The sequence below is a fragment of the Nannospalax galili genome, unplaced genomic scaffold (genome assembly GCF_000622305.1).
Source record: "Nannospalax galili isolate Female #2095 unplaced genomic scaffold, S.galili_v1.0 scaffold480, whole genome shotgun sequence".
Lineage (NCBI taxonomy): Eukaryota > Metazoa > Chordata > Mammalia > Rodentia > Spalacidae > Nannospalax > Nannospalax galili.
The window spans coordinates 3,993,863-4,006,230 of record NW_008347571.1 but is presented as its reverse complement, the minus strand read 5'-3'; the positions used below and the strand labels follow the sequence as shown (position 1 = coordinate 4,006,230).

The following is a 12,368-nucleotide window of genomic DNA, read 5'->3' as shown; positions in this document are numbered from 1 at the left end:
GAAAAATATAATTAGGCTGTTTAAATTGAGAATTAATATAGTGAGTTCCGATACCAAAGGATACTATAAATTAGTATTGTATGCTGATATTCATGTTCATTTCATTTTAGGGGAGGGAGAAAGAGAGAAGAGAGAGTGATAGAGAAAAAGAGAGGGACAGACAGACTTTTAATTAAAGTTTATTTCTAAGGGTAATTTTTCTAAAGTGATCATAGCCACTCCAATAAGGGAAGAGCCGTCTGATATATTGTCACATTAGTGAACTTTTGTACCTTTCTAGGTCTTGGGAACTCAAGCCAGTTTGGACTCTGCATAAATTTCACAGTTCGACACAACAGCAACATTTTCCTTAACGTAATACCAAGATTTCCTAAAATCTCATGGTGTCTATATTGCTGGAATGAATTCATGAAACAATGATTTGTGTAACTAGTCAGATGTCATATTAAAGGTCATATCGGTATTTGGCTATGCCCAAACCCACCATGCACAGTGAGAAGCCTGGATCCTCAATGCTCATCATCAACCAGAATATGATGGACATCTTCCTAAGCACATTCAGTCCACTTCACGTGTCTAGGTCTAGCCATGCCAGAGGATTTTCTTTAGCATGAACTTACTTTGATGCAGAATTTGAATCTCATTTAAATAGTTCTCTTCAAGCATACAGAGGAGTAATAACTAAAACTGATCATACCTCAAATATTTAAATTACATTATACTTACCCTTTCTTGGTTCAAGCAATGAATCTGGCTTAATACACTCAATGTGAGAAGTTAAAAGTTAGTCGTTAGCCACCTTCATCTCCAGTTATGAGTAGCCTGGATATTAATTTATATCTGAGACTTGTGTTGCCATGGGATATGATAGTACACAATATCTTCTGCAGTTATAACCACAACCATGTCAGGTCAATGTGAACATGTCATTAGGTATATGATCCATTTGTTTCCTTCATCTTACCAAGCCTGGGCTAATAACCCAGGAGTGAGTCCTGACTTACAGGCCATCAAGACTAGTTTAGCACATATACAACAGAAATCTCTGCCAAGCCCATATTTCATGACCTTGAACTTGTACTAGGAAAGTAGTTATAAAATGAAAGCTGAAGGTGGAAGGTCAAATTGAAAGTACAGAGTATCACAAAGAAGCAAACAGTGTGATGGTTTGAATGAGAAATGACCCCCATAGGCTCACGTATTTGAACCCTTACCGTATGATTCCCAGTTAGTGGAGCTGTTTGGGGAAGGTCATAGAACCTTTAAGAGGTATGGCCTTGCTAGAGGAAGCATGTCACTGGGGGTGGGCTTTGAGAGTTCATAGTCTCACCCTACTCCCTGGTGCTCTCTCAGCTTCCTGCAAGTGGTTAAAGATGTGGGTCCTCAGCTTTCTGTCTCCATGGCTGCCTGGTGCCGTGCCTCTGCAACTGTAAGCCCAAATACACTCTCCTATAAGTTGTCTTGGTCATAACTTTTTATCACAGCAAAAGAAAAATAATGAATGCAAATAGTAATCAACACCACTAAGGGGAGAAACCATGAAGAGAAACAGATCACACACACTGCAGCCAAGCCACACACATCACAGAGTATGAGAATGATAAACCATGAACCTATTGTAGAGGGTTGTAGTCTATTGGTATCTAGAACCACCTATCTCTAGAAGATTCTACCTGTGTCTATGACTGCTCTGTAGTTCTTTGTCTTCCTCATACATGATGAATTACCTTCTCATGGGCTTCTGTTCATCATCATCCTCACACAAAATCCTACCTTCCCAACTTTCATTGATAGAGCACGGATGAATTTGCCTTTGAAAAGCAAGAGAGATTAGCTACAAACCAGACCACTCATCTGAAGAAGCTACACCATTTGCCAGGTTTGATGATGTACTATTTGAACTGTCTCCCTGCTTCCTGCAGAGATCCTGCTGTTTCGTAACTACTCTGTGTGATGTTATATGAGCATCTTCAGCACAGGCATCTTGATGCACACGGCTGAATGGGACCTAGCCTAGCACAGACACATATTGGCTATAGAGAATGGCAAAGTACCTTAAAGCTCAGATAGGCACTTCTCTGACTGCTGCTTGATGGGCATTTTAAGTACTGGTTGATTAATTCTCTGGTATCATTAACTCTAATTTTAACTTCAGTTAAATGTTTAGGCCCCGTTTAGACTATGCTCACAAAATGGTGAATCAAGTTTCTCATTCCAACATTTTCTAATGTGATCCTTTAGTTTCAAAATATTTCTTCATTGTTTTACATATCTGAAAGTGCTAATTTATTACAACTTAAATGATCCATCTTATAAACATCACATTAAAGTTAAACCTAACATTAACCAAAATTTTAATTTGACATCATGTTTCTTAGAGTACCTCTATAAGTCCAGACTGTGCGTACAGATGTTTGCATTTTAAAAATAATCACCTTTTTATTACAAATCCCAATAAAAAGTAATAACTTCAGTTTTGACATCTGGCTGAATTGTGTATATTTTCTGAACCTTCATTGCAGTTCTTAAAAATGGTTATTCCAGGCTTTTACATGGATATATGAAACTAATCAGTGATCTTAAGATGCTATTGAGGATTTTGTTTTGAAAGTAACATAACAGTTTTAGCTGCTTTGCTTCTGGTTCTAAGAGCTAACATGTGTGCACCAGACAACTGGAATCCTTATTCAACAAAATGTTTGGATTTCGAACAACCAAGGACATTCTCGGTTGAATTATTCAACGTCTTAGAACTTGTAATGTCAGTGTTTAGTGAGCTGACATTTGTGCTATATAAAAGGATCAATGACAAATCTGGGAGCAAAATTTAGAATCAAGGACATTACTTGATCAAGCAGATTGCAAGTACTTAGGGGCCTGTTATGTGCTCAGAGGTAGGCTAAATCCTATAGAAAAGGTATTGTGAAGGCAAGATACAGATTCTTTGATGAGGCTCTGACTTGGATGAGGACAAAATATTTATGAATAAACAGTCGTGAGTCAACCACACAGGCTAAAATTTAGTGAAATCTTGTTTGTTACAAACAGGTTGTTTGCCCTATGTCAGAGAATGGAGAAAACATGGTGAACTTGAACCCTCTACCGAATGCACAAAAGGCAGACTCACTCAGTAAAGCTTTAGACTTTCGACACTTTCTATCCAACGCTCTCACATAAGATTTACAATGAATGTCACAAGGGTAGACCTGGCTTCTCTTTTCCGTGGCTCACTTTAATCCCAGTAAGTGAGGGTGCTGTTAACTCATGTGATTCTTAAGCCTAAAGAAGCATTTCTCGTCCCCCCTTTCCATGGTTCTTGCTACTGGCCACATCTGAACCAAGCACCTGCACAACCCTTTGGATTCTTATAGAACTAATTTACAGTGCTTCTCTCACAGTACTTCAAAAAGATAATTTTTGTTGGGGGGTCATTTAACAAACACATTTCTAAAGGCCCAGACTTTTGTTTTTCTTAAAAACAACACCCAACACAATATATAAAGAATATTGTGTTCGAAGTCAGGACACTTTAGTTCCCCAAATATGGTCATTTTAGTGCTGTCACCTTACAGTGATCACGCAGCCTGAATTTTTATGTTGCTGTTAAGATTAGTAGAGAATTAATAACAGGCTATGTGAGGACTCCCTGGCACATTCATAAAGGAATGGAGAATGTACGAGCATCCTCATGCCTATCAGATGAGCTTCCCTAGCTTCTCTATTAACCCCAGTTAGAGAGCTTACTTTACCTGAACATGCCAGAACGTGCTCTTCCGACCTACAAAAATGGAACCCTGAGAAAGGGATATAATACAGACCAGCTTTTATTTGGGGGCAAGGTAGAGGAAAATGCAAGTTTTAGATACATTGTTTAATTATTTATTATTTTTAGAATATTTTATTTCTTATTTTTACTTTATGTGTATGAGTGTATTGCTTGTATGTGTGTAAGTACACTGTGTCATGCAATGCTAACGGAGGTCAGAAAAGGAGCTGGATTCCTCTGGAACTGGAGTTACAGACTATTGTTAGTGAACATGTGGGTGCTGGGAACTGAACAGAATCCTCTGAAAGAAAGAGCAGGCAGTGCTCTTAACTGCTGAGCCATCTCTCCAGCCCCTACAGTCTTTATTATTTTTTTAATTTATTTTGTGTGTCTGAGTGCTTTGCCTGCATGCACTTGGAGTACTGGTGGAGGCCAGAAGAGGGCGTCAGATTCCCTGGAACTGAAGTTATGGGTTTGTTAGCTGCCATGTGGGTGCTGGGAAGCAAACCCAGGTCTTCTGCAGGAGCAGCTAGTGATCTTAATGGCTGAGCCGTCTCTCCAGCCCCTAGACACAATGTTTTATTGATATTACAATGGGGTTATCAGACAGGAGGTGAAAGCTTTTACTTGGGGTCCAGATTTGAACAAAGTATATAGGGAGAACAGACACAAACTTAGACTGAAACTCTTCTGCAGGGGGCAAATCTGACACTTTCATCGCTTCTCTTTCTTCTCCCTCCTCCTGCTCCTTTGAGGGGCAGGGCAGACTCAGCTGGCCATTTTGCTGAACGCTGCCAGGCTTTCTTTGTAAGGCAGCAAAAGTGAAGTGAAGGAGCCCAAACAGTACCTGAACCTGTAGATTTGTTTATTATATATGTTTGCAATGTTTCCAGAGAAAAGCTTCCATTTGCCAATGACCCCATGGAGAATAAATGAAAATGCTTATTCAGGCCCCTCGGTTGAGAGTGCTCCCTTAATCCACTCACTGATGGGATAACACGGTAAGATTACAATAATCAACTTGCAGTACATCCTCTATCAGCGCTTAAAACTATAGCCGCTCATACGCACTGGGAGACATTCATTCATTTACATAATATAGTGACAGACTTTCACCCTTGTGAGACCATCCATTATCTGGCTGTTCCTCCCTTGAAGTATTTCAAATGAATACAGTTATATTGAGGGTCATTTAATAATTGCATGTCTAAATGACCAAACTTAAAGGAAAAAATATATGCAGTGCCCAACACTAACTTAAGTCACTAAATTATAAACATATCTAGATATTAACACTGACATTAAACTTCTCAGCTTCCTCTCAGAGCGAGAATTACAATGACATTTCCGAGAGACTAGTATGTAAATAGGGAAAGTAATAATGCACTGATTCCTTAAAATACTTTCGATATCACTATTAGTTTATGCAGTGACATTTTAAAGTTATTTTCCCACGTGTCCTTTCTTACCTAGCCACATCATGGCCACTGACAAAGAGAAGGCACTTTCTGATCCACAGTTTTTAAAAAGTTGGTTAAAAATTCCTGTTATGAAATTGCAAAAGTTTAGATAATTCATTCAAGCTTGGCTTTTTTCCATGCACTTTTCTAAAGAAAATTTAAAGTGTCAAAAATACATATCTTGTGCTCATTATTAAATGCTAAATACCACAGTGTTTTGAGCTGCCTCGTGGCCATTGTAAAGAAAACAGGTGTTCTGATAGATTATAAAGTGTGAGTCAGATGATGTGTAGGACAGAATTTTAATGAACCTGCTTGCACAGAACTCTGACTGGCCTCTTGAATGTGATGCTCAAACCCTGAAAGTAGTCTTAAAAACAAAATCACAGGGCTGAAACTCAGGAAGCGTTCATTAATAATCAACAAGAAAATGGGATGTGGAAAATCATTATGTTGAGGTGTGTTTGCATTTCAATGTAATTTAATACAGCATTAGCCTAAGGAGAAGGTGGGAATAATTTGAAAGGATGTCCAAGTCTTTGTATGTATGCAAATATAGAAAGAATGGCTCTTAATTACCACATTAAGTTCTTAGTCAAGACCATACCCAAAGCCAGGATTCTAGGTGAAGCATCTCTTCAGAGATGGGTAAAGGCTTTCAAACATGGTGTCAGAGAATAACTATCAATTCTTTAATTAGGATTCTACTTAGAGATCTGTAAAAACCCAATTTTTCTGCCTTTTGTTTTTCATTAAAAGGTCTTAAGAAGCCATGTAAGTGAAAATTCACTTAGAGTTTGGGGTGTGTGATTACATTTCAAGAGAAAGATGTAGCTACAGATCTGAAAGCTCTCTCCATGCTGGGAAATAAAAACTACCCATTAAGTTAGGTGGAATTCGGCATTTGTTAGATTATAGTCCTGCCCCTTTAAGACTCTGGTCACTCTAAGTGCTTGAAGAAAGGAAGCCAAGCCTCCCTGCTGCTCCCTCTCTAGGACAGAGTTTAGAAGCCATCTCTGTTGTGCGTTTTCCAGCCTCTGCTTTATCGTCCTACCCAGCACCTGCCTTCTCCACGCTCCTATGTAGGCTATTCCAGATTAATTCAGTGCTATGGAACTAATTGCCTGCCTCTGAAAGGACACAGAAGTCAGGTGCTTCCCCTTCATTCAGTGGATTGTTTTTGAAGGATCTCATCTGGGTTTTCTCCCATCATTCTGTTCATGATGGCTCTCTCTCTTATTCTTACTTTGAGCTATCCTTTAATGAAGCTCTTCTCCAGGTGAAGGGAAACTTCTCTTCCCTTTAATGCCCTGACATACTGTCATATGATGTCCTTTTTAATGTTCTCCCACCTCAAGTCCTGATCATGCTTTCCATCATTGTGAGGTCCTCTCTCCTAATAAAGCTTATTACTGAAGGGTATTTGTCAGCATCTTTCCTGAACTAACCAAACTTGCCTGCTCTTGCTTCTTCTCTATCTAACAGTATTTGGCCCCTCCTACAGAAATCCAAATCACACCTGATTATTATAATCCCTTCCCCTCTACACTTTTGGGGATGGTTTTAAATATAATTTGCAACAATAGTATAATTGTATAGATACTTTGGTATGCTTTTCAAATTGCTATTCAATCATCAATATACACTTCTGAAAAAAAAAAGTGTCCTGAGGCTGGTACTTTAGCCACTTTATAACAAAAATTACTAAAGAGTTCATCAAATGGACAGAATTTTCCATGATTAAAATTCCCTTTGGCTAAATGAATATAATTATTATAAAATAGAAACAGATTTATTTTTCTTTTCCCCAAGTATTTGGAGAAGAAATCAAAATTGGCCTATGAGTGACTTATCTATAGTCTTCACATGACTTTTTTTCTGGGGAAGACTCTGGAGCAATCTATCCTGGAATTATGGTGCCTGTCATCACTATTAAACATATTTCATCAAAATTTGCTTGTATCAATAGAAGAGCACTCTGTACATGATATAGAGGTCTGAAGTCAAATAATAAGACCACATGAAAAGGAAATCTACAAAATGTGTTCTAAACTATATTTCTTTTAAAAAAATTCACATAACATCTGTGAGTAAATCATTATTATATATAACTAATATTTTTCTGATACAAATAACACTAACTTCCTATTTCTTTTTAAAATATTTTATTATATGTGTATGAATGTATTGCCTGCATGTATGTAAGGGCATCCATGTTTTGCAATGCCCTCGGAGGTCAGAAGTGGGTGTTGGATCCCCTGGAACTGGAGTCAAGGACAGTTATTAACTGCCACATGGATGTTAGGAACTGAACCTGGGTCCTCTGCAAGAGCAGCCAGTGCTCTTAAATGCTGAGCTATCTCTCCAGCCCCAATTTCCTATTTCTTATATTGAAAAGATCCCAGTACACTCTGCTTGCAACCAGCATCTTGTGCGTGGTAGAATCATTGTAACTTTTCAAAACTCTACCTATGTGAAAACAGCTTGTAAATATATCTGTGTTTAACTTTTATGCTTAAATGCACTTTGACAATGGCATTATCTACCGGATTAAAAGAAACTATGTTTCAAGTGGACAGGAGCCCAAACTATGTCACAACAATCATTCTTGGTTTTGCCTTTAAGATCTTGCTGGCTCAGTGTTTTCCTTACTATCACAATGGCATAGTTTACAATTTTACCTGTGTACACATGGTCCCATTTGTAGTGAATGCGGTTGCTTTGGCTTACCTCCAAGGTAAGATCCTTTTGTTGCTCTTTCTGGTTATGCACCTCTTTTAAAAATGTTTCTGAAGTTTCCAAAGCGATCACTCATGCCTCTTGAATTCCTTAGCACTTATTTTCTAACAATCATTTGTCAATTCTTATTAATTTTTGTCCTTATTTGTTGCTTATGAAAATATTAGCATTCATAATCAAGTTTTAATCCTGGAAGCACCTCTGGGTAGTCTACTTGGATAAGCAGAATTCTTTGAAAAATGATTTTATTTACTATATTTATTTTATTTTATGTGTATGAGTGTATTGCCTGTGTGTATGTAAGTGTACCCAAGTCATGCAATGCCCACAGAGGCCAGAGAAGGTGTCAGATTCCAATGTGGGGGCTGGGAATTGAACATGGGTCCTCTGCAACGTCACCCAAAGCTCTGAACCACTGAGCCAACTCTCCAGTCCTTGAATAGAACCCTATTAGCACCACATCTGCCACAGCTATTTCCTGAAATTCCTCAGGATGCAGATAGCTTTCAAAGAAAATCTTCCAGGAAGCTTGTACAGCCTGTCCACTCTCCTGTCTTCTCTCTACAGGGTGTTTTTTCCTCTATAACAGGAGGGAGGGGATGGATATTTCCATTTCCAGGAGTCTGAATAATATCCAAGACATGTGCATTGACATCCAAGTAAAGTTTTTGGAATGGATAATAGGAGAGACTAAAGTTGTATATGTTCAGATGTCCCATGCAAGGCCATGAGGTGACTCAAGAGAGCAGGATGAACCCCAAACTACATGCTTTCCAGTAGATACCCTCATCTATTTAGAATACTATAGGACAAATAACTGGTACTCTGGTCATTTAAAGATACAGCTAAGAAAACGCAAGACCATACATGCCTTATCTTTCTTCCTTCCTTAGAACTCCAGCATTGATTCGACCCAGGAGAGCTGGGTCTCAGTCAGCAGGATGATGATTGCAAGTCAGGTCAACAGCACAGCTAACAACAGGATGTCAGTGAAGGATAAACTGCTTTTCCTCCCGGAGATGTGGCTCCTGAATGTCTACAGTATGGTATTTTGAGAAACAAGAAAGTCTCTGCTGAGTGGCTGTGGAGGAATGACAGGACATCACTGACTACCCCAGCTAAGAATAAGTGCACTTCGTTAGAGCTGATAAAAAATAGGCCCAGTTCATCCTGTCAAAAGCACCTGCTCTAAAGTGACCATTCTCGAAGTTTCTGCAACTGACATGTATACCAAGATCAGAGCACAGCATACCAAAACAAACACACAGAAATGTGTTTCTTAGTTATAACAATATTGTGCAAAGAATGAACATATTTAAATGGTTCCTCCCAAACTGGCTTATAAGACATTTCTATGTCTACTCTAAAACTGACCTGTGCCTCCAGTACCCCAGTTTCAGCCTGTATTTGCTGTTTACCTTCCTTTTTACTGAATGTGACTCAATTATTAAAATGGTATTCTATGTTTTATTACCCCTGAACATCTCAAGGTAAAACATGGTTTAGTGTCCAAATAAATACAGGCATAGTTTAAAGGGGCCTCTTCAAAATCCCTCCCTGAGTCCATGGGTCATGTAAGTGACATGTTACTAAGGAAGATAAAAGAGAGCTCAGAGTAAACCATTATGCCTTACTTTCTATCCAATTAAATTAAAGCCAACAAATGGCCAAAGCCTCAGTGGAATGAGTTACAGATTTTATCTCATGCCTATGAAAAATGAGACTTTAGGGAAACCTTTGTGTTTCAAGTCTTCCACACTAAAATCATATCTTCAAACCAGTTACACCTCGTCTCATATTCTTGCAAAATCCAATCCCTTATCACTTTATTCGTGTACTAATAAATTATCATTTAAGGGCCCTGACAACCAGAACTGCCCTGCCGTTGTTCTTACTATCCTTGATTCACCAAAAGATATAATACAGCAACTTAGCCATTTAAAAATTATAAAAGAGGGAAAAACACAAGAAAAGTACTTCATAAAAATAGACATTGCAAAGGTTCAGACACAGGAAAAATTAAATTACTTTCACCAGGGTTTCATGGGTTATTCTGGCATTTGTGCCACTTGAGGGCAACAGATAGGCCATATTTTAAAAATAATTCTGTAACAAATCTCAGCTATGTGCCAAACCTAAGCGATGCAGTTAGGAGGCTAAATATACTGTCAAAGAAAGATTAGTAAAAGAATAAACATATAACAAAAAAGACATTCTTCCCTTTCATTTATTTGGAGGAATTAACAACACCTTTGCTTAATTTCATCATAACCCCCGAGCCCACAGAAATCCAAGGGCAAGTAAGAATTATCTGTCGAATGTGCAACAAATACAGTGGTTATTATGGCCTTTCACAGCCCTTTAGCACTCGGTCTTGGCGTGTCCATTCCAAATGAACTGTTTTTGAAGCACTGCTGATCACACTCCTTATTGAAAGCATTATTTAAAGTACCTATAAAGGCTGACAGTGATTTCCAAGGCTGCTTCTGTGAATTGCTTCAACTGAGAAATTCTACCTCAATCTTATTCCTCATGGGAAAGGGTGGAATTGGAGACTTTTCTCGTTATTTAATAACCCAAAACGTTAAATCTCGTCTTAGTGGAACCAACTAAACGTATGGTTGGAACTACAAAGCTGGAGTGCTCTCTCTTCTCTTTTTGTGTCCATGACAGACATAATTAATAGATCACCAGTCACATCCCACTTAGTTCAAGCTTATCTTATAATGCTCAAAACACAGTCTACCAAGCATGCCAGGCAGCTATGAGCCCCGGATAGAAACTTACAATCATAATTCTTGTCCATTTCCTTCTTCATAGAGGGGAAAATTGAGATTCAGCAAGGAGAAATGATTTTCTCTCTGCTACAAACCTAGTTAATGGCAGTCTTGACTGCTTTATTTATAGTAAGTTCTCTGGTGACCGGAGAATGCAGATTCCTCATCTACTGTAGGAACTGGTAGTAAAGCAGCATTAAAGCTGATGAGCAGTGACAGTGGGGGAAGAACGCTGATTCTGAGAGGGAAATAAAGGAAACAGCGTGAAACTTCCCGGCACCCTTATTCCGGACCGCAGACCCTACACTCACCTAATAACCCAACTTACAGTTTATTTCCCTGCTACAGATATTTACTCCACGGATTTCTCAAAATCAAAATAATCCTTTGCTCCTGGTGTTTCATTTATCTCCTTGGAGGACCGCCAAGGCTGCTTAGTTTGGGCTTTATCGCCATTCTACTACACTGGGGATTACTTGAGGACATAGCATTCCTATTTACCTTTGAATCTGTACGAATTCTGAATCAAGGTGCATTATCTATAGGATGGATGAAAATTGTGGGACCAACGGCACAGAAAAAAACGTAGACGGTAGTGGAGACATTAAGGGTTTGGTGTTATATTCAAAGATAACCTCACCCAGTTCCTTCTCCAAATGTATTTTCATTTGTCCCACAGTGTTATTACTTTGAACCCATTTAATCAGGAATGAAAAATGATAAAATTGGTGATTTCATTATTTGTACATAAGAACAAAATAAGAATTATACATGTATGAAAATAATTATACATGATACATGTATGTAGCAAAACATTGGAAGTACTGCAATTGCAATGAGATGCAGATATAATCATAGGTGAATTTTCCTAGTCCGAGCATAAAACAAAACACAAAACTACAATCAGTTAAAATGCCAGTGTTGCCTTTTCTTTCCTTGCTTGAAATACACATCAACTTTTTTCTATGATAAGAGTTTGCAAAAATAATTACTGAGGAGCTTTTATGATGTGAAGCACATGCTGGTCCTCCATGTCTGTTTCTCTATTCTTTAAGGAGTGATGGTGACTTTGCAGACAATAAGATGGACTTTCAAGAAGCTAAATAGGGTGAGCGTGCTTTGAAGGAACTTAAAAATTGACTAGATGCAGCATAATGTGCCAGAGACCAGTCATAGACATGACATTATTTCAAGGAAATTCCTGTTAGTGGGAACATGGAAAGAGCGTCAGAAAGGTGAGCGGCAGTGTCATACCTAGAAGACACATGAAAAAGTGTAACTTGGAATTTTAAAAAAGATCTTATTTTATGTATGTGTACATGTGTGTCTACATGAGTGTCTGCCGTGTGTGGATAGGTGCCTGAAAAGGACCTAAGGGGGTGTTGGATAACCTGAAGTTGGAGGAACAGAAGGTTGGCAGCTGCCCAGCCTGGGTCCTGGAATGGAACTTGGGTTCTTTAGAAGAGCAGCAAGTGCTCTGAAACTCTGAGCCCTCTCTCTGGCCCCTAAACGTGAAATCTTTAAAGATGCTACTGCATCTATATCTATATCTATATCTATATCTATATCTATCTATCTATCTTGGACATTTCATATGAATTGAATCACATAACATGAGTTTTGTAA

At 38.4% G+C, this 12,368-nt stretch overlaps 1 protein-coding gene across 1 annotated transcript in view; it reads right to left on the bottom strand.

Moving 5' to 3' along the window:
- LOC103743101 (teneurin-2) overlaps positions 1-12,368 on the bottom strand; it is a gene marked incomplete at its 3' end in the record, with an annotated part of 615,694 nt that overhangs the window by 380,297 nt on the left and 223,029 nt on the right.